Here is a 22,962-nt window from a genome sequence, read left to right on the forward strand (position 1 = left end):
GGGTTGTTTATGCCCTATGATCCAGCGTAGAAGCCATATTAGAACACTTTGCATATCTTTGCTTGCACTATTTTTCAAAAGGTAATGGAGAATATCTCCAAGGGGTATCCAGAGTGGCAGTCTATCTGGATGATGTTTAATCTCAGCAACTACAATCAAGGAACATATGGATAGTTTGAAGGAGATCTTACAGCTTTTTTAGAGACTGACATCCAGTTAAAACGAGAAAAATGTGTGCTCTAGGTAAGTGAGGAAATGTACCTCAGGAAAAATGTGTGCTCTAGGTAAGTGAGAAAATGTACCTCAGGTACAAGGACAGGTTATATCCTGTTGAAGATTGAGTGAAAGCCATAAAAAGGGACTCCAAATCCAAGGAACACTACAGAGTTCGAGTTTTTCCTAGCTCTCAAAAATTACTCAGGTGAAAAACAGTCCACATAAGGAACTTCATTGACAGGTCTCATTAGATTTCAGGAGTTATCTTTACAATAACGCTATCTGTATCATACCAGAGAACACACTGCGTACCTCCAGCAGGAGCCCTCCACAGATGTGATTGTTTTGAATGATATGCCACTGAGGACAAACCCCCTGCAGTAACTCTTTGACAGTCTTAATGGGAGTGATATTTACATACTTATTGTATGGCCCAGACTCAGGAATCAATAGGAATGGGACCACAGGAAAAATGATGCAGGAGGCCCCATCATCACAGGTGTGAGGAGAACTCCTTGGGCTGGAGGATGAGGGATATGATGACCCCTTCAAGACCCATTGGGAACCACTAATCAATCTCCCTATGGAGCTTATTGACTATGAGCTTTCTTAAAACAGGCAGTGGCAGGTATCACTTGAGACCATTATAAAACAGACCCAGAAAAGGGCTCTTGTGGTGCAGTGGTGGTGTCCTTCACTCTGGACCTAGAGACCTGTGTTCAAGTCCCACCTGCTCCTGACATGTGTAACAACATCTCTGAACAAGTTGATTAGTTTAAAAAAATAAACCAGACACAGGGATGACTTCCTGAGTTATTACACAATGAAAGGTATGTAATGGACTCACTAAGTAATAGTTCAAGGCATGTTCTTCCATCTTTGAGGAGAAAATGGACAGCTTTTACTTATTGTCTTTCATTTTCTCCCTCAGGTTTTCTGCCTATTACTCAGCTGAGAAGATGGGACTACGTTTAACCCTTACCCTCACTCAGATACCTCACCCTTCCCTCCACTAGGTGGTTAAGATGAGCTTCTTACTGCATAGGGGATTTTAGGCATAATCGGATTCAAGCTCCAATAGCTTCTGGAGCCTATCACCCAATTACAGAGAGATTTAATTCACCTTTCTCATTTGTAAAGCTACTTCAGTAAAATGTACTGTATAATGAATATGGTGAAATTCTACAGAAGAATGCCAATATTTGATTAACAATTTTTAAAATTTTCATTTCCACAAAAAATGTCAACATTGAAGTGGTTTTGAGAGTTAAAATTGACAGCTTAGAGTAGAACTGCACCACAAAACAATTATATTGTTACTATTTTGAACATCCATTATAAAGAAGCAGGGACAACAAAAATGCTCTTGGGAGACCAGGCACAATTTAGATTAATTGATCTATCTAGGTTAATGTAATGAAGAATTTTGCTCTTTGTCTCAAACACTCATTAGATATCTCATTAGATCTGAAAGTGTGAACATTTCACCTATACTGTTATTTGAATGTCAAAGTAAAACAATATGATGGCCATTGGAAATAAGCAATGACAGTAATTTTAACTCTCTTACCTCTGAAGTTGGCCTATAACCTGGTTTGACCAAAATGTTCCCTAGCAACAGTACCATATATTTCATTAACATATGATCAATGCAATGTAGCCTGATCTTATTTACACTGAAATATGTAATTTCTCTGTAGCTTAAGCCTCTGTGCTGAGGTTATCTATGAAGATATGGTAAGACTGCAAAAGCAAGAATCACAGACACAAATCCATGAAGGATTCTGCTATCCTACTACTAGATCCATTCACTAGATAATTCATTTGTTGCAGGAGGGACTTAGTCACTTGACATACAATTAGCTTGAACCATGTCTTCACATTGTGAGGATATAAATTTAAATCTTAAAAGAATCAGCTAATTGTACATTAGTTTACAATATAGAAATATTGTTTATTTTTTCACTCACCTAATACCTCTGGACAAGTATTTGATATTACCAGCAACAGTATTACTGCTTATTTAGCATGACTAAATTTAGCTTCTTTTATCCTGAAGGTCACCTCCAAAAGGATACAATTCTTTTAGATTTCTCTGCTTGATAGTAATCAATTTCTCTTCCTTGATTCTGTATTCTCCCACAGATTAACACAACTAAAAGTAGCAAGCATCCCATATACTACAGACTAGGTAATTTCAAAATTTCCACAAAGTTTGTCAAGTGATTGGGAAGCCTGGGAAAGAATTTAATCTAAAATGCTCCATTACATGGATGAAACTGGAGGATTGAAATTAAGTGTTGCATTTCTCCATAAAAGAAACTTTTAACCTATCAAAATATGTTTTGATTAACAGCAATTTAAGTGCATCACAAATGTAAATTATTCCCTTGCCAGTTATTTGCAATAAATTGCTGATAAAAGCAAGCTATCACGCTTATAATCAAATTGCTTCATAAAAAAGATACAAAGCCCCTTCCTCCATAAATGCACTTTGTACACAATGCAATTAATCTTCCTGTCCTTTCATTAAAATCCTATGGGCTTGATGTTTTTGAGCAACTAGCTGATGATTCACCATGAATACTGATAGTCAGATTTTTTAATTATGCCCGAATGTAGGATAGCATATGGACTGGATTATCTGTTTTGTGTGTCACCAGACTATCATGTCAGTGGAATCTTTCCTTCTGCAATCCAATTGTCCACCTGATCCGGATTCTTGTGGAGAAATGGGTCAATTTGTACCATTTTTCATGACTGAGCACAGAGAGAGCCATATTCTGATGTGTGAAGTCAAAGATTGTGGGAGTGGATGACTGCCACTATGTGGAGGCACCATGACAAGTGCAATGAGAGCAGATACCTACTCCGCACACATCTGTTACAATTTCAGAGCATTGAAGCTCTTTAGATTTAGGTAGGTATTCAAGGGTGTTCAAGGGTCATGTGTGTAGTTAGTGATGCCCAGACCTGGGGAAAACCTACAAATTATGCAAACATTGGAATCCTATCTTGCTGTTCCTGACTGTTTGTAAGCAAAGTAATAAATGCCTTCATAAAAGGCAAAGACTAAAGATCATCTGATATTACTGATGTTTTGGCAGTTTGCAAAGAGCTAAATGAAAAGCAGTTCCAGACAGGGATCACATTACCAAACACAAATAGTGGTTGGGAGCAAGTTACTGCAGATGTCGAAATCTGTACTGAGAACAACAAAGACTGGAGATCACAATGGGTCAGGCAGCATCCATGGAGACAAAGCAAGCTAATGTTTTTGAGTCTAGATGGCTCTGATGAAGTTTGCTTTCTCTCCATGAATGCTGCCTGACCTGCTGTGAACTCCAGCATTTTTTGTTCACAAATTGTGGTTGTGTTAGTTCTGACTATTTATTGCAAGATATTGCTGAAAGTGCACACTTCAGGCACTTGAGAGATAAAGGGTCTTTATGCAATGCCCCTCTGAGAACTAAAGATGTAATGTCCCAAGAGAGAAAACTCCATGACAATAATAATTTATATTACCTCTCTTCCTTCCGCTTGCTCTCTCTGTAGCTGCAGCTCCTCCTCCCAATGTTCATAAAATGGGTGGGGAGTATCCCCTTATTAATGTCTCATTGTAGAATGAATAAAGTTGTGTCATTTTCTCCATTGGTCAGTGTGGATGTTTCATAGCAGTCGTGATCCACTTGAGCAGGATGTTATGACACAGGGTAAACCCTTCTGCTAACTTAACCAGACACACAGAAAAGCTCACCTTGCGCCATAATCTGTTAAATTTCAAATGGCAAAGAACTATCCCAAGCATCACGGTTTAAAGAAGTTTAACAATGTTGCTCTTTGATTCCAAGCAAAAACATTAAACAATAACTATTTACAACTCCTTTCTCTTAAACCTATTTTTAACCTCCCATTCTACAATACTGGTCCAATAAATTGTATCTTAAATTTATGGCAAATTAATTTTCAAAACCAGTTGTCGGCTTCCGATGTCGAACTTCCTCTGTAGATTTCTCTAAGTTGTCAGTAGTCTTCTGCTACACAACATCCTTATGGACAGGTACCTTTCAGAGAGTTGTTCTGCTGGCAGTCTGTTGGTGTTTAGCTGTTCTTTGCTGTTCTTCCCAACTGTACAAAATACCTGTTTTTATATACCCTAAAACATCAGACTGGCTCATTTGATTTTAGTATCTGGGGCATAATTTAAACTGATTGGCTGAATTTGGATTTGTTGTGTACCATGGCAACACAGCTCCAGCTATTTGTTTCACAACCAAAATGTTATATTTTTAAATTTTTCAGCACACTCTGTGCCAGCCAAAAGTTTCAGCTTCCTTAAAGATACAGTATACGTCTACAACTTCATAGTATAAGCCATATCTTTTCTTAAATATAATATAGACAAAAGATAGTAAGAGATGGCATCCCTGGAACCACTCAGACTTGGGTTCTAGTTCCATATGATCTTAGGTTATCACAACATATCTCCTTACATTCATGATCAGTAGCTATAATGGAGTAAAAGTAAAGTTAACCCTTTACTCTATACCTTCCCTAAAATTCACACATCTCACAAACTCTTAACCATATGAACTATTGGTAATTTTCATCCAACTCTTACTTCAAAGCCCCCGCCCTACCCTTGGAGCTGGATTGGGATGGCAACTTTTCAAAACAGGCAGTTCTTGGGATGTAACACTTCAGAAGACCTGAAAAGAGACAAACAAAGGAAAAACTGTTACAAGGGCAACCTCAGGCTCCCAAACGTCATATTCCCTTGAAGAGGAAGGTGGCAAAGAGAAATGCAAAATTTCATTATCTACTATATTGCACTCTGGGGAAAAGTTAAAGGACAGGCTTGAAAATATGAGTAACAATGAAATGAAGTGTTCCAAAGAAGAATTCCACTTCTGTGTTGTCCAAGACTGCTGCAACAACAAAGAATCATTCAGAACTGTCTCTGGAGAAAAATCTGGACGAAAAGAAGAAAATGCAGAGTAATCTGAAGGCAACTCAGGAACTAAGGAAATGAAGAATTTCAATGGCAATGTTGTGTCAGAATCTCCATCAAAAGGTAGGACCACACCATTGTCAAATATGGCATGAATTTGAAGATTGAAGGAAATGAGACCTTCTCAGACATATTTGTCTGGATTGGAATATATAGGAAGCTCCTGAAATACTTTGATTTACAGACCTGATGAAAGAACTAGAGGGCATAGGCTTAGTCTGAGAGGGGGAAAAAGTTTAAAGGGATGTAAGGGGCAATTTTTTCAGTAGAGAGTGGTGTATGTATAGAATGAGCTGCCAGAGGAAGTGGGGGAGGCTGATACAATTACAACATTTAGAAGGCATCTGAATGGATACATGAATAGGAAGGATTTAAAGGGATGGGGCCAAGTTCTGGCAAATTGGACTAAATTAAGTGAGGATATCTGGTTGGCATGGATGAGTTGAACCAAAAAGTCTGTTTCCATGCTGTATGTCTCTATGACTCTAATAGCAGGATGCTTAAAGTCAGTCACTTCTCTGAAGTTTTTAATTTTCATAAAAACTCATCCGGTTCATCAATGTCCCATAGGAAAGGAAATCTGTCACTCTGAGCTGGTCTGTCCGACGTGGGGCCCCAGACCCACTGCAATATTCTTGTCTCTTTATGGCCCTCTCAAATGGTCTAGCAAGCCACTCAGTTCATGGGGCAATTAGGAATGGCCAATAAATGCTGCCCAACCAGTATTATCCACAGCCCTAGTAAAAAAAAAAATTGAATCCAGGAGTTTAGATTGTCTTGATGTTGGAAGCTTGAGTTTTATCTTTGCCTTCATTTTTTTCCTGAATTTCTTCAAACATTTATTGTCATTCTATTGCTGATAACTTCCATTAATGCACTTTTCCAGAATAGCCTTCTGCAACAAATATCTTTCTCAATGAGCAATTCACAGTGATCTTTGAGCTCTGAATATTTTAAAGAAAAAGAGCCTTTTCCACCTTTCCAGCATCTCTTTATTTTGTCCATTTCTCCAACGAATGGCTGCTCCTGAACAGAACTTATGGAAACATTCTGTAAGTGTTTCTTTTCAGTCTCTGAAGCTTGATAGGATTTTAGTTTAACAGCCCCATTCAATAAGTTGGATTTCTGCACCTGTCGCTCAAATTGAATATGCTCCAGTTCCACTTGGTGCTGAACCTTGAGCTTTTCTAAGATAGTCTTCAGCTCCATAAAACTGGAGTTTGGACCTCTGCTCCTTTACTGAGAAAGAAACTTGAGTTTTTCCATTGTTTGCTGATGACACTCAATAACAGACTTCAGCTGCCATTAATGCAGGATCATAATCTCAGAAATTTGATATTGGCTCCATTCAATTTGGACTTAAACATTTTCGCTGGAGAACGTTTCACTAACTGCTTGCTGTTGTTGAATTATCTCTAGATGGACCATTTTCAAGAATTGAACATTTTCTCAGAAAAGAATAAGTTTATTAAGATGTTGTTTCCATATTATTGTAAGGATGTATTGTAAGGAAATGAAAGATTTATTCTGTCTTCCTGTGCTCCTCTGGATGGAGTTTTGGTGGTTAAGGGTGAGTCATACTGCACTGAATCAACTTCAGTTTCTTCTGCAACTGCTAAACAAAGCACATTCAAATCCAGAAATTCATAAAGAAGAATGATTATTAGGAATGATGTACAATGTATTGGTGATCTCTTTCCCATTATAACTAAATGTATTCTGCAACGGCTCTCTCACTCCTGTGCATGAAAGTTGAACAGTAGACAGTCAGAGAAATCTTGGCTTTAACTGCACTGTTAAATCTAAAGAGTGTATCTGCCCTGTGTCCAACTCAAAATTAGTTTCTTGCCCTCAGCCATGACATCTGCATACCAGAATTCATCTTGTATGTCTTCATTATCAGCAAAACTGAAATCCTACAGTAAATTTGTTAAATCCTCCCAAGAAGAATTAATCCTTTTTCCTCAGTATCCCTAAACCGCTGTGCAGGCAACTTACAGGCAGCTGTGGGCTGTTTTAAAATTTGTGTGCTGTTGATCTGGTATTGGCTTCTCTGCAGGTACTCATGACCCTCAGTATTATGGGTGTCCAAAACTCTCGTCAGTGTCATTGGCTGTGATCTGTTTCTTACCATGCTTTCCATTCTTACCAGCAGACTTCCTGTGAATCTTTTTCTTTCTCATCTCTGGAAGGACCTCTATTCTGCTGTAATCTATTACTCACTGCAGCCAACTGATTTTTCAACTTGCAGTATTCTGTCGCTGGCTTATGCTGTGCTTTGTGAGATTGTGCAACATTCCACCTTCTGCAATCCAGTGACTGGGTTGGCCTTGAAGTCCTTTGCAAACTGTGCTATGTTGCTGCTGGGTGTCTCTTCAGGCTTTTCTGCCTCTTCTGCAGTCAAATTCATGTGCTAGCCTCGTCTTTCACCCATTGCACTACAACAGAGCTTCACCTCTGGTACATCACTGCTGCTTGCCCCTAGCTTTATGGGTCTGCCACCATGTAATAAGATCAGGTCTCAGTCATTGTTAGAAAATGGTCCACAGTCATGTCACTGAACAACAACAAATATTAGTAAGTATACCCACATACAAGAGATGGTACTTAAGGATATCCCTGGACCTTCCACACGTGGACACCAGTTCCATGTGATCTAACATCATCAAGGGACTCATACACACTCTCAGAAGCTATTATTAGAGTAAAGGTATAGTTAACACTCCATTTACGCAGAATCACAAAATTGTCATAGTATATATGGAGACCATTCTCTTCATTATGCCTGAACCAGTTCTCTGAACATTTTGACTTATTGCACAATTCCTATCTTTTCCCCATAATCATGTACATTGTTCTATTTAAATAAACATCCATTGCTCCCATTGAATACCTCAACTGAACCTCTTCCATCATATTTCCAGGTAGTCCATTCTAAACCAGGTCACTCACTGTGTTGAAAGCTTTTTTCCCCTTACATTTGCTTCTTCTTTTCAAAATCCTGCAGAACAGAGTTAGTGTGGAATGTGATGTGATGACACAACTTTACTTGACTTGAATTTGTACCCATTTGGATCAATTGGTGATGACCATAGTCTGGGTGTTGATGTACAGCGGGCAGAGAATAATGATTAATTTCTAAAGGCAGTCAAATTTGAGGAAGATGTTTCATAATTCCTTCCGATTCCCATTTGAAGGTCTTTCTGACGTGAAAGAAGGCTATGAATGAGATTTTCTGCTGCTTTCTGCACTCTTCTTGGACTTGGTCCTGTTGTGAAGATCATGTCTACTGTGCCTCTGGACACTATAAGGATGAAGACATCAGAACAGCTGCCAAGATAGCAAATGCACATATGCCAGGGTCCAAGCTGTAAACAGTTGAGGAAAGTCAAGAAAACTATGAACCATTTCCAGTGATTTATCTAGAACCTGTTGAAGATCTATTTTCATAAACTGAGATGAATTTCCCTGGATTTGTATCGCCCACTATTTGTGGACAGGTTGTAGTGTTAGTGATAACAAAGTAGATGCCAACTAAATAGTGATTGTGTCCTGAAGACAGAGTCCTTGAACATACTTACTTATTGTTCCAGGTGATGCCTAAATCAAAGCCTGGTGAGCAGCGCATCTTATAACAGAGGTCCTGCATTATCAGAGACAATCATGACAATAGGGCATCGTCATTGATTATAAAAGTAATTGTACGATGACTTCTTTCTGTCCTCAGGCACAAAAAAAAATGCTTTGGAAAAATTCTTTGGCAACAAGCTTTAAGTAACTCTGAATAATACTATACAATGCATTGGAAAAACAAGTTTGCCTCTTGCAAATTGACTAAGAGGACTTCAGACCTGAAAGGATTAAGCAAATTATAGAAACAACCAGGTTCCCTGACAACTGCTGTGAGATGATTGATTATAACACAATGCAGCTATTTTATTTTTGTTTTGTTTCTGTTAGAATTTACATGTCAGTTCGAAGATGAAACTGTGCTCTGCAAACAAACACAGGAAAAGTAACATTAGAGAAGTTCAAAGTTCAGGCAGCTGCCTAGCGACACCACAGGCCATGACTCTTTGTGGTTATAGAGATAGAACCTTCAGCTTTCATCACATTTTGACAGATATGGTATTCTGCATTCCTATCCACCATTGCCTGGAGATATGGCCCACCGCACAAGTAACCTTTGCCCTATTCCACAGCAGTCTGGTCACCAGAATCCCCACTTGCCTACCATATCATTCAATAAGAGTGCAAGGATTCTTCAAATAATTGCTCGATAATCAATAACATAAAAAGGGGCAAGGTCACACATCTGCAAATGACTTAGAGCTTTGGTCAGCAGTAGGTTACAATTGCTAAGGCAACATTATCTTCCATTAAAAGACTTCAACTCATTCGTTCCCCTGCATAGTGTATAATCACTGTTTAGTTTTATTCAGTTCAGAGAGATTTATGGTTGAGGGAAACACTGCAATTGCAATTTAGAGTACAGTATTGTAAGTGTTCTGGATCTCTGTAAAAACAGTTCATGCTACAGTGCTTTACTTGACACCATTTACTTTATATTAGATTGGTGGTTATATCAATCTATAAAGTACAAGTAATCTGGAACGATACTAAAGATATTAGGTTAACAACTGTGGTCTCCTTCTTTGTCCACTGGTTATACCTCAAGAAGGCTCAATGATCAACACATTGCCAACCTATCTTATTTCCATCTGCATTGAAAGCAAATTCAGATGTATGAAGTTGTTCAGTTCCTGTTCTGAAATTGTAGAACTCAGTGTCTATAAGGCTGTAAAGTACCTAATTGAAGAAAAAGTGCTGTTCCTCAAGCTTGCATTGAGATTCACTGAGGGTAGATATGTGAGTGTGCATAGAACAGTACGTGGAACAGGCCCTTCAGCCCTTCATGTTTGCACCGACCATGATGCTATTCTAAAATAATCCCATCTGCCTGCACATGGTCCATATCACCTCATTCCCCCACTGTTAATGTGTCTGTCTAAGTGCCTCTTAAACAATGCTATTGTATCTATTTCTACCACTTCCTCTGACAGTGCATTCCAAATATTTACCACCTTCTGCATAACACTTGTTTTGTACATCTCCATTAAACATTCTCCCTCTTACTTTAAACCTATGTATCTGAATATTTGTTATTTCCCTGGCAAAAGGATTCCAACTATCCACTCTATCCATGCCTCTCACAATTTTATATTCCTCTGTCAGGTTGGCCCTCAGCCTCTGATGCTGAAGTGAAAACTATCTAAGTTTATCCAACCTCTCCTTACTCCAATCCAGGCAACATCCTGGGAAACCTCCTTTATAACCTCTTCAAAGCCTCCACATCCTTCCTAAAGTGTGGCAACCAGAGCTGCACATGGTGCTCCAAATATGGCCTAACTAAAGTTTTATGCTGCTGCAACATCACTTGTCAACTTTTATATCAATGCTCCAATCGATGAAGGCCAAAATGTCATATGTTTTCTTTGCCACCTTATCCACTCATGCCAACACTTTCAAAGAGTGATGGACTTACACTAAGAGCTCTTTGTATATCAATGCCAAAGAGTAAATGGGAAATTAAAATGACAAGCAGCAAGGAATCATGCTCATGCTTGGGAACTGAGGGGAGTTGTTCCATAAAGTGATCACCCAGATGATGTTTAATTTCCAATTTGGAGAAAACCATGTTGTGAACAGCACCATAGTATAAATAATTGAAGGGAGTGCAACTTCACCTGGAAGCAGGGTTTAGGGATATGGTACTGAGGAGAGAGGAAATAAAATGGAAGGTGGTACATTTCCTGTGATTGCATAGCAAGGCACTGTGTGAAGGAGACAAGGGCTTGGGGATGATAGTGGAGTGGACAAGGATGTCAGAGAAAGAATGATCCCTTTGCAATGCTGACTGGGGAAGGGAAAGGAGAGAAGGGATAGGTGGTATCATGATGGAGGAGATTAAATAATTGCAACTATAATTTGTAACTCTCAGAAAATATCAGCTCATTTAAAGCATTTTATATCAACCTTCAGTGAAGTGAGCAGTAGGAGGGTGTGTAATTTCACTGATTAACTACTTCTGTCTTCTTTCAACCTGAAAATCTAATCAATCTGATTGTTTGATACTGACAATCTCCAATGGCAATGAAAAAGTTGATTGTTAATTTTATGAAATACAAACCATCTGTTTCTTTTTACTCAGTGTTAACAGTTTGTCAGTTTAAACAGCTGACATGTACACAACAAGGTGATGAAGAAATTAGGAATGCTCTTGTGGTGCAGTGGCAGTGTCCTTGCTTTTGAGCAAGGTAAGTCTGATTCAAGTCCCACCTGTCCCAAAGATGTGTAACGATATCTATGAACAGGTTGATGCCAGAGGTTCTTGAGTTGCAGTGGTTCTGTCCCTATCTCTGGGCCAGAGAAATATCTAGACAACATTGTAAACAATCTGTCTCTTTGAGATTTCATGTCCACTTTAGCAAGCAGCATATGTGAATTGTTAATTATAGTCTCTAATCTAGAATTTTATTGAGATATGAATGACATTGTCAGAGAAGCATTGAGTGCATTGATTTCCTGAGGGAATTACTAACCAGCATGAAACACTTAATGCTAATATAGGAGTGAATTCACACAAAGGGTGCGAAAAGATGATTCAGGTAATTTTCCCAAACATGCTAGCCTCCTTCAAAAGACCCACTGGACAACATTAATCATCTATCCTTTGGTACTGGATCCACACCCAAAGCTTTTGGTCTATATTGAGTGGCTGTTGGTCTCACAAGCTCCCTTTTGGACATCCTCCATTACATCCTCCAGCGACACCTGGGTATCTCCAGGTCAGGCCAGAGTACAGCAATCTGTAGGATGGCCAGGTAACTCACTTCCCCTCCACGAAATGGTCTCCAACTGAACCACCTGCATTGGTCACAGACAAGATGGGAAAGAAATACTTCAGAACTACTTTCAGACCAGGGCATAGCAACATTTTGGTAGTGTCTACCGTTCTATCTGTCTACACTATTGCTGAATTCGGGAAGTAGTAGGTCTGGATATTCTGAGGTCTGCCAATCACAGGCACATTGCCAGTCCACTCCTACTTTATTTGAATTCAGGCATAGATTTGGAAATTTCAGCTTCTGCTCACTCAGAAATATGGAGCATACCAAAAATCCAGTTGTTGCCTCATAGTTTGGGTGGTCAAGATACATCCGCTTTTTCACAGCAGAAGACGTGACATTCTGTTAAGTTTAAATGGCACAAGGCTGTGTGTCTATGATTGTACATCAACCCATCCACTGGCATTTCTTCGTTCAATATCAACACCCAAATCATTACTGCTGTTGAAGCCCGACACTGAGCATGCTCCCCCTCCCCACTGCCCGACAATGAGCACTCTCCCCTCCACTACACCTTAACAGTGAGCACTCCCCCGTCCCCCACACCTCAACAGTGAGCACTCCCTAATAGCAGTAGAGAGATTGAAGATCTCATAGGTGGGCAGATTCTGGAAAAATGCAGAAGTAGCAGAGTTGTTGTTATGGGTGATTTCAACTTTCCCAATATTGACTGGAACTTAAGTGCAGGTGGTTTGGATGGAGCCATTTTTTGTCAAGTGTGTTCAGGAGGGTTTCCTTACTCAGTATGTAGACAGACTGACGAAGGGAGAGGCCATTTTGGATTTGGTGCTCGGTAACGAGCCAGGACAGGTGTCAGATCTCATGGTGGGAGAGCACTTTGGTGAAAGTGATCACAACTGCCTCACATTTAGCCTAGCCTTTGAGAGTGAAAGGTGCAGTTACTGAGGGAAGATATTTAACTGGGGAAAAGGAAATTATGACGCTATTGGACAGGAGTTGGGAAGTACAGACTAGGAACAATTGTTCCACAGAACAGGCACAGCAGACATGTGGAGACTGTTTAAGAAGCAGTTGTTGCGAGTGATGCACAAATTTGTTCCTCTGAGATTGGTAAGAAGGGCTAAGATTAAGAAACCTTGGATGATGAGAGCAAAGAAGAAGGCAGCTTACGTAATGTGGTGGAAGCAAGGATCTAGCACAGCTTTAGAGGATTACAGGTTTGCTAGAAAGGAGATCAGAAATGGACTGAGGACAGTCAGGAGGGGGCACAAAAAAGGCTTGGCAAGAAGGATTAGGGAGAACCCAAAGGTGTTTTACTCATACGTGAAGAATAAGAGAATGATCAGGGAAAAGGTAGGGTCAATCAGGGATAGCGGAGGGAACTTGTGCGTGGAGTCTGAGCAGATAGGGGGAGCCCTAAGTGAGTTTTTTGCTTCGGTTTTCTCCAAGGAAAGGGAACTTGTTGTAAATGAAAACTTAGAGGAGCTGAGATACAGTCTTGATCAGATCAAGATTGATGAAGATGATGCGCTCGAAATTTTGGAGAACATTAAGATTTATAAGTCCCAGGGCCAGAACAGATTTATCCTAGGCTGCTCCGGAAAGCGAGAAAGGAGTTTGCTAAGCTGCTGGCGAGGATCTTTACCTCCTCACTCTCCACGGAAGTCATACCGGAGGATTGGAAGGAGGCAAATGTTGTTCCACTTTTCAAGCAGGGTAATAGGGAAATTCCTGGCAATTATGGACCAGTCAGTCTCATATCTGTGGTCAGCAAAGTCGTGGAAAGAATTCTAAGGGATGGGACTTATGCCTATTTGGCAAAGCATAGTGTGATTAAAGACAGTAAGCATGGCTTTGAGAGGGGCAGGTCATGCCTCACAAATCTTCGTGAATTCTTTGAGGAGGTGTCAAGACAGGTCGACGATGGTCAAGCAGTGGATGTGGTGTATATGGATTTCAGCAAGGTATTTGATAGAGCTCTCCATAGTAGGCTCATTCATAAAGTCAGGAAGTATGGGATACAGGGAGATTTGGCTATCTGGATTCAGAATTGGCTGGTTGACTGAAGGCAGAGAGTGGTTGTAGATGGAAAGTACTTTGCCTGGAGGTCAGCGTTGAATGGGGTCCTGCAGGGCTCTGTTCTTGGGCCTCTGCTGTTTGTAGTTTTTATAAATGACTTGGATGAGGAGGTTGAGGGGTGGGTTAGTAAATTTGCAGATGATATAAAGGTTGGAGGTGTCATCGATAGTATAGAGGACTACTGCAGGCTGCAGCACGACATGGGCAGGATGCAGAGCTGGGCTGAGAAATGGCATATGGAGTTCAACCTGGATAAATGCGAAGTGATACATTTTGAAAGGTCGAATCTGAATGATGAATATAGGATTAAAGACAGGATTCTTGGTAGTGTGGAGGAACAGAGGGATCTGGATGTGCAATACATAGATCTCTCAAAGTTGCCACCCAAGTGGATAGAGTTGTTAAGAAAGCATATGGTGTTTTGGCTTTCATTAAATGGGGAATCGTGTTTAAGAGCCGCAAGGTTTTGCTGCAGTTCTATAAGTCCCTGGTGAGACCACACTTGGAATATTGTGTCCAGGTCTGGTCGCCCTACTATAGGAAAGATACAGAGGCTTTGGAGAGGGTGCAAAGAATGTTTACCAGGATGCTGCCTGGACTAGAGGGCTTGCCTTATGAAGAAAAGTTGAATAAGCTCAGATTTTTCTCTCTAGAGAGAAGGAGGAAGAGAGGAAACCTGATCAAGGTGTACAAAATAAAGAAAGGAATAGATAGAGTCAATAGCCAGAGACTTTTCCCTAAGGTAGGATTTATTGGTACGAGAAGTCATAGTTTGAAGATAATAGGAGGAAGGTACAAAGGAGACATCAGAGGTAGGTTCTTTATGCAGAGAGTTGTGAATGCATGGAATATGTTGCCAGCTGTGGTGGTGGAAGTGAAGACTTTGGGGACTTTTAAGCGACTGCTGGACATTCACGTGGATAGCAGTGAGTTGAGGGGTGCGCAGGTTAAATTACTATATTTACATTAGGATTAAGTCTCGGCACAACATCATGGGCCTAAGGGCCTGTTCTGTGCTGTATCTTTCTATGTTCCATTCCGGCATAACGAAATTGCCAATTGCAAATTTTAATTTCCTGGGCAGTTCTATGGAGTCAGCCACACTGGGGATTCCACACGGTCCTGATGCACAACTCCAGGCGGTGTTGCTCCAATAACAGCCTGGTCATTGTAATAGGAGAAAGTGAGTACTGCAGATGCTGGAGATCAGAGCTGAAAATGTGTTGCTGGAAAAGCAAAAACCAAAAAGCCCACTCCTTCCGTAACTCCCTTGTCAGGTCCACACCCCTCACTAGCCCAACCTCCACTCACGGCGCCTTTCCCTGCAACCGCAAGAAATGAAAAACTTGCACCCACACTACCACACCTTACTTCCCTCCAAGGCCCCAAGGGATCATTTCATATCCACCACAAATTCACCTGCACCTCCACACACACATCATTTACTGCATCCACCTGATTTGGCCTCCTCTATACTGGGGAGACAGGCCGCCTCCTTGCGGAACGTTTCAGAGAACATCTCTGGGACACCTGGACCAACCAACCCAACCACCCGTGGCTCAACACTTCAACTCCCCCTCCCACTCCACCAAGGACATGTAGGTCCTTGGACTCCTCCATTGCCAGACCATAGCAACACGACGGCTGGAGGAAGAGCGCCTCATCTTCCGCCAAGGAACCCTCCATCCACAAGGGATGAACTCAGATTTCTCCAGTTTCCTCATTTCCCCTCCCCCCAACCCTCAGTCCCAACCCTCGAACTCAGCACCACCTTCCTAACCTGCAATCTTCTTCCTACCTCTCCGCCCCCACCCCCACTACGGCCTATCACCCTCACCTTAACCTCCTTCCACCTATCGCATTTTCAACGCCCCTCCCCCAAGTCCCTCCTCCCTACCTTTTATTTTAGCCTGCTGGGCATACTTTCCTCATTCCTGAAGAAGGGCTCATGCCCAAAACGTCGATTCTCCTGCTTCTTGGATGCTGCCTGACCTGCTGCGCTTTTCCAGCAACACATTTTCAGCTCTGCTCATTGTAATACCCAAATCAGTGTCACACTGCTCTGATACCTTTATTAATTGTTAAGTACAGTGCGTTTTTTAGGTTTGGAAGAAACATCTACCCATCCAGAATAAGCAGATTTAACTGTGTTATCTCCTCCCCGTGTTTTTGTGAACAATGGGCTACCTACCATCTCATATTGCAACCAATCATGGACTCATTATATGCATCATTATTATCATTTTGCTGTCATTATAAATATTTTGGAGATGCCAATGTTGGAGTGGCATGTACAAAGTTAAAAGTTACACAATACCAGGTTATAGTCCAACAGGTTTAATTGGAAACATTAGCTTTGGGAGCGCAGCTCCTTCGTCAGGTAACAACCATCCGATGAAGGCGCAGTGCTCCCAAAGCTAGTGTTTCCAATTAAACCTGTTGGACTATAACCTGGTGGTGCGTGATTTTTAACATGATAAATATTGTGGCTGCCCGTGCAATCAGGTTAGGTTCAAACATTGGCCGAAACAGTTCATGACTCTACAGTCGTGAAAAAGTCATTTGCATTATTAAATTGCAACCGAATGCAACTTTGTTAGCTTGGATTTACTTCTATTCCACTTGGATTTTGCAGGCAACAGTGCAACAGCATTCACTATTGACCACAAAGACAGTTGCCATAAGACTCACTCTGGCATCGAGTCGGAGGTATTGCCAGAAAATCAGCAGCAATGTTGTCAACAAGCAGAGTAAAAGGCAAATTACATTAAAGTATTCTCACTAATAGCAAACTAAAATCACTGAATTCCTTTCCTTTTAAATTAAGTTGTCAAATATTGAAACAAGCAATTACAACTGGATTCAGAGAGAAGCTAAAATACGCACAGTTTAATTCACTTGTGAGACATAGACACCAGCATTTACTGTCTATATTTAGTTACCCCTGAGGGGGTGGTGATGAGCTGCCTTCTTGAATCAGTGCAGTCCACTGCTTTCCAAAAAAATTCAAAAGTCCTATTAATTTATAAATATATGGAATTTTGTCATCATAATGGAAAATAAACAGTGTCTTTTTACTTATGCACTATCCTGGGTGAGAAATTTGCTGGTGCTATTTGGGTGGGTTTAAACTAGCTCAGCAAAGGGGTGGGAACATGTGGTGTAGTTCCAGTGCACAGAAGGATGACAGGATTTCATGGTCACAGGAATGTGCTGGCAGACAGCAAGCTGGTTTAAAGTGAGTCTACTTCAACACCATAAGTATCCATAATAAGGTAGTTGAGCTGGCAGCATGGATAGGTACCTAGAACTTATATGTTGTGGCCATTTCGGAGACGCGGATAGAGCAGGGTCAGGAATGGATGTTGCAGATTCCAGGGTTTAGACCTTTCATTAAAAGCAGAAAGGCGGTAAAAGAGGAAGAAGTATGGCCTTGTTAGTAAAGGATAGTGTAACAGTGGCTGAAATAACTTTTGATGAGGACTCATCTACTGAGGTAGTATGGGCTGAGGTTAGAAACAGGAGAGGAGAGGTCACAGTGGGAGTTTTTTATCTACCCCCACAGAGTTCCAGGGATGTGGAGAAGAGGATTGGCAAAATGATTCTGGGCAAGAGTGAAAGGAACAGGATGGTCATTATGGGGGACTTTAACTTCCCCAACATTGACTGGAAATGCTATAACTCTAATACGTTGGATGGATCAGTTTTTGTCCGATGTGTACAGGAGGGTTTCCTGACACCATATGTTGAAGGCTGACAGGAGGGGAGGTCACACTGGATCTGGTGCTTGGTAATGAACCAGGCCAGGTGTTTGATTGGGTGGGAATTATGGCCACTTTGGGGAGAGTGGCCATAATTCAGTTACATTTAGCTTAGCGATGGAAAGGGATAGGTACATGTTACAGGGCAAAAATTATCAATGGGGGAAGAGCAATTGTAATGCGATTAGGCAAGACTTAGGTGTAGAATGGGGTAGCAAAATGCAGGGGATGGGGACAATCGAAATGTGGAGCTGGTTTAAAGAACAGATATTGTGTGTCCTTGATAAGTGTGACCCTGACAGGCAGAGAGGAAGTGATAAGGTAAGGGAACCATGGTTTACTAAAGAAATTGCATCTCTTGTTAAGTGAAAGAAGGAGGCTTATGGGATGATGAGGTGAGATGGTTCAGATGAGGCAATGGAGAGTTACAGATTAGCTAGGAAGGATTTAAAGAGAGAGTCAAGAAAAGCAAAGAGAGGACATGAGCACATTTTAGCAGGTAGAATAAAGGAGAACCCTAAAGCTTTCTATAGGTATGTGAGGAATAAGGGCTTATGCTCGAAACGTCGAATTCTCTATTCCTGAGATGCTGCCTAACCTGCTGTGCTTTGACCAGCAACACATTTGCAGGAATAAAATGATGACTAGGGTAGGAATAGGACCAGTCAAAGACAGAAGTGGGAAGTTATGTGTGGACCCTGTGGAGATTGTAGAGGTGCTAAACGAATGTTTCTCATTGGTTTTCACTCAGGAAAAGGAGAATATTGTAGAGGTGAAGACTGAGATACGAGGTATTAAACTAGAAAGGATCGAGGTTACTAAGGAAGAGATGTTATCAATTCTAGAAGGAGTGAAGGTAGACAAGTCCTCTGGGCTGGTTGGGACTTATTTGAGGATTCTCTGGGAAGCTAGGGAGGAGGCATTGGAGCTAATGTTGGTGGAGTAGTGGACAGTGTGGAAGAATGTTGCAGCTTGCAGGGATACTTGGAAAAACTGTGGAATTGGGCTGAAAGGTGACAAATGGAGTTCAATGCTGATAAATATGAGGTGGTTCACTTTGGGAAGAATAACAGGAAGGCAGAATACTGAATCAGTGGAAAGATTCTTAATAGTGTGGATGTGCAGAGAGATGTTGGTGGCCATGTACATACATCCCTGAAAGTTGCCACCCAGGTTGATAGTGCTGTTAGGAAGGCATATGGTATGTTAGGTTTTATTGGTAGAGGGATTGAGTTCCAGGTTACAGGATGGATGTGGAAGCATTGGAAAAGATGCAGAGATGATTTACCAGAATGTTGCCTGGTCTGGAGGGAAGGTCTAATGAGGAAAGGCTGAAAGACTTGAATCTGTTCTCATTGCAAAGAAGAAGGCTAAGAGGGGATTTGATAGATATACAAGATGATCAGAGGATTAAATAGGGTAGACAGTGAAAGTCTTTTTCCTAGGATGATGACAACAGCTTGTACAAGGGGGCATAGCTACAAATTGAGGGGTGATAGATTTAAGACAGATGTCAGGGGCAGGTTCTTTACTCAGAGAGTGATAAGGGAGTGGAAGGCCCTACTGCCAATGTAGTTAACTCAGCCACATTAGGGAGATTTAAACAATCCTTGGATAAGCACATGGATGATGATGGGATAATGTAGGGGATGGGCTTAGATTAGTTCACAGGTCGGCGCAACATCAAGGGCCATATATTTGTGGACTGAGATAAGATAAAGAAACTGTTTTAAACTATTGGTTTTGAATGATTGCTGCAAGCTTTGAAATGCACATTACCTGACACTCATAGCAAGCATGGTAGCTCAGTGAGCAAACAGTAGTTGAAGATTAAGTTGCATACAAACTGGAGGCAAGGGATTGTGTATCCAGTTAGAGCTTCATTTGATGGGTTCATGGACTAGTGAATAGCTATCAATGATGAAGGTCTTTTGCCTTCCAACAACTGTGTGATTGTACCTCAACTGAGAACAAGATACAGAGAAATGATCAGATCTCAGGAGCTGTCTCTCCACTCTATGCAGTTTAAACCCACTTTAAACCTAGAGAAAACCATTTTATCGTTCTTTCAGCATCACTGTAAGCTGAGAATTTTAATTGTTAAGTCTGTTATAAGTGAACCAGTTTTTTATAATCTTTCATAAGTGAACCAGCCACCCTGTACCTTTTACAAAACAGGAGAAACTTACCAAAAAGAAAGCCAAGAAGAAACTTTCTTATCAGAAAGAACCAACTCAACAGTTCTTAGGAATAAGGGCTATTCAGCTACCAGTCCTGAGGAAGGGTCAAGCCGGAAATGTCAACTCTCTCATTCCTCAGATGCTTCCTGACTTGCTGTGCTTTTTCCACCGCCACACTGTATCAACTCTAACTTCTCCAGCATTTGCAGTCCTCAATATCTCCTTTTGAGCTACCTTCCCAGTTTTCCTTCGTGCATGATTTATTTCTCCCAGTGTGTGTAAGTGGAAATTTATAAGGTGATTAAAGTTTTAATTAGTAGTGTTATATTGCCAAAGGTTTATCACTGTTTACCCGTAGTTATTGCCTAATTACTTATATTTCCATTATTGAGCATTGGCAGCAAAAGCAAATTTTGACTATAAAGGAAACTAATGTTAGGCTCTTAAAACACATTAATGAACCCCTTCATAAATATAATGAGTCTCTGCTTAATCATTTGTCACTGATTTATATAATCTTGTAGTAGCTGTTATGATATTACAATGATGCAGAGGTGTGCTATTTCACCTTGCTTGATTTGACACAATGGCCCTTTGCATTAGATAAACTGGGCATTGTAAAGTGAGATGTACTTTCAGCCTAACTTACCCGCCATTATAGAGAATATACTGGAAAAAGTAAATGAGTCAAAGAGTGTGGTCTTGGAAAAGCACAGCCGGTCAGGCAGCATCTAAGGAGCAGGAACATCAATGTTTCGGGTATAAGCCCTCCACCAAAATTCTTGATTAAGGGTTTATGCCCAAAACTTCATCTTTCCTGCTCCTCAGATGCTGCCAGACTGGCTGTGCTTTTCCAGCACCACACTCTTCAACTCTGATCTCCAGCATTTGCAGTCCTCACTTTCTCCTGGAAAAGGTAACTACACATATTATGAATTAAAGGAAAACTGGCAATAAAAGGTCTCATATACAAAAGATTAAGAGTTAAAGTTTGGTTCAATGTGAACATTATTGAGCAAATCAGTCACACCAGATCTTATAAATTTGTTTTTCTTTCTGCTAGTTTCACACCTTATCAAAAAATGACTCAATGTCAACTTAAAAAGTAATTGCCATGATTTGTGCTCATCTCAAAATAATGTTATATAGAAATGCCATTTTCAACTTATATTCTTCTGATTTTTCTGTTTCTTAAATGACTTTGTTCAAACAATTGTATCTGATAATATTTACAAAGGATACTTATTTGGAATGTTTCCCTTACAATGGGAAGGGAGCTTTAATACAGATAAAAAGGTGGGTTTTCTTATTTGGCCTACCTGTGAAGAAAGAGTGGACTTTGCTTTTCCCCATCCAAACCAAATGGGAAAAAAAGTTATTTAAGCAGTTTCCACCCTGTCTATTCATCCTGCAGGCCAGTCGTATTGCTACTTTCCTCCCCCAGCCTGAGGTGGACATAGCATTTGTGTCATTAATGGGGAAAATGCCTATTCCATCTGTGCAAATAGCCTTGATCCAGTAATGCGGGATCCGGGGGACAGCACATCAACTGAGCCTCATCCCAAATCAACCCTGAAATTGGGGTCATGTGGCCTCTATTTATTAAATGCACATTGAGCAATCAATTGAGTCTGATTTATCACAATGCAGCAAACATTGTTTTAACCAGCATTTCCTGAACCAGTACTTTCTATAAACTGGCAAAATATATACCTCAATACCAGACATTTACTGTATTATCACAATCTTCCCAGTGCCTGAATAATCAGTTCAGAGTACGAGGGAGAAGGCTCAAGTTTTATTTAAGGCAACTTTGTATCATTATTTAAGTAATTTATGCTGTAAATAAAGTATAGCAGGGATGCATAAACTCCCTCCATAACTTTGATTTTATATTGATTAATGTGGACCTCTTGATCAACTGGAATACTTAATCAACAAGCACACTCCTGGTTCCAGAGGTGCTGGTTAATAAAACGTACATTTCAAAGCTGTTTTAGCTATAGTTACATCTTAATTGGATATTTGCTCAGAGTAGTGCAAGTACACAGCATTGTACGTTATTGTTTCATTCTCAAACCACTGGAAAGTAAAATATAGCTTTGATCACCCATGTACAACTCTCAGTGAAATTTCTAACATCAGAAATGAGCTAATAGCAAGTTAGCATTGAATTCAATAAACTACCTGACCGTAAAATTCTTGAAATTTTGAAGTTGAAGTGATTAAAACTATATCCTGCGGCGGGTTGGTGGGGGCAGGGGTAGGTGCGGGGGCTGTGGGAGTCTAACACCCATCCTGTTCTGGAGGCCTGGATTCAAATCCTATCATGGCAGATGGTGGAAGTTGAATTCAATATCAATCTGGAATTAAGATTGCAATGGCAACTATGAAACCATTGTTGATTTTCAGGAAAAACCTGGTTCTCTAATGACCTTTAGAGAAGGAAACTATGGTCTGGCCTACATATTGCTCTTGACTCACAGTAATTTGGTAAAAACAATGACTACAGGTGCTGAAAACCAGATTCTGGATTAGTGGTGCTGAAAGAGCACAGCAGTTCAGGCAGCATCCGAGGAGCAGCGAAATCGACGTTTCAGGCAAAAGCCCTTCATCAGGAATAAAGGCAGTGAGCCTGAAGCATGGAGAGGTAAGCTAGAGGAGAGTGGGGATGGGGAGAAAGTAGCATAGAGTACAATGGGTGAGTGGGGGAGGGGATGAAGGTGATAGGTCAGGGAGGAGAGGGTGGAGTGGATAGGTGGAAAAGGAGATAGGCAGGAAGGACAAGTCCGGACAAGTCATGGGGACAGTGCTGAGCTGGAAGTTTGGTACTAGGATGAGGTGGG

This window comes from Hemiscyllium ocellatum, chromosome 9 (genome assembly GCF_020745735.1).
Source record: "Hemiscyllium ocellatum isolate sHemOce1 chromosome 9, sHemOce1.pat.X.cur, whole genome shotgun sequence".
Taxonomy (NCBI): Eukaryota; Metazoa; Chordata; class Chondrichthyes; order Orectolobiformes; family Hemiscylliidae; genus Hemiscyllium; species Hemiscyllium ocellatum.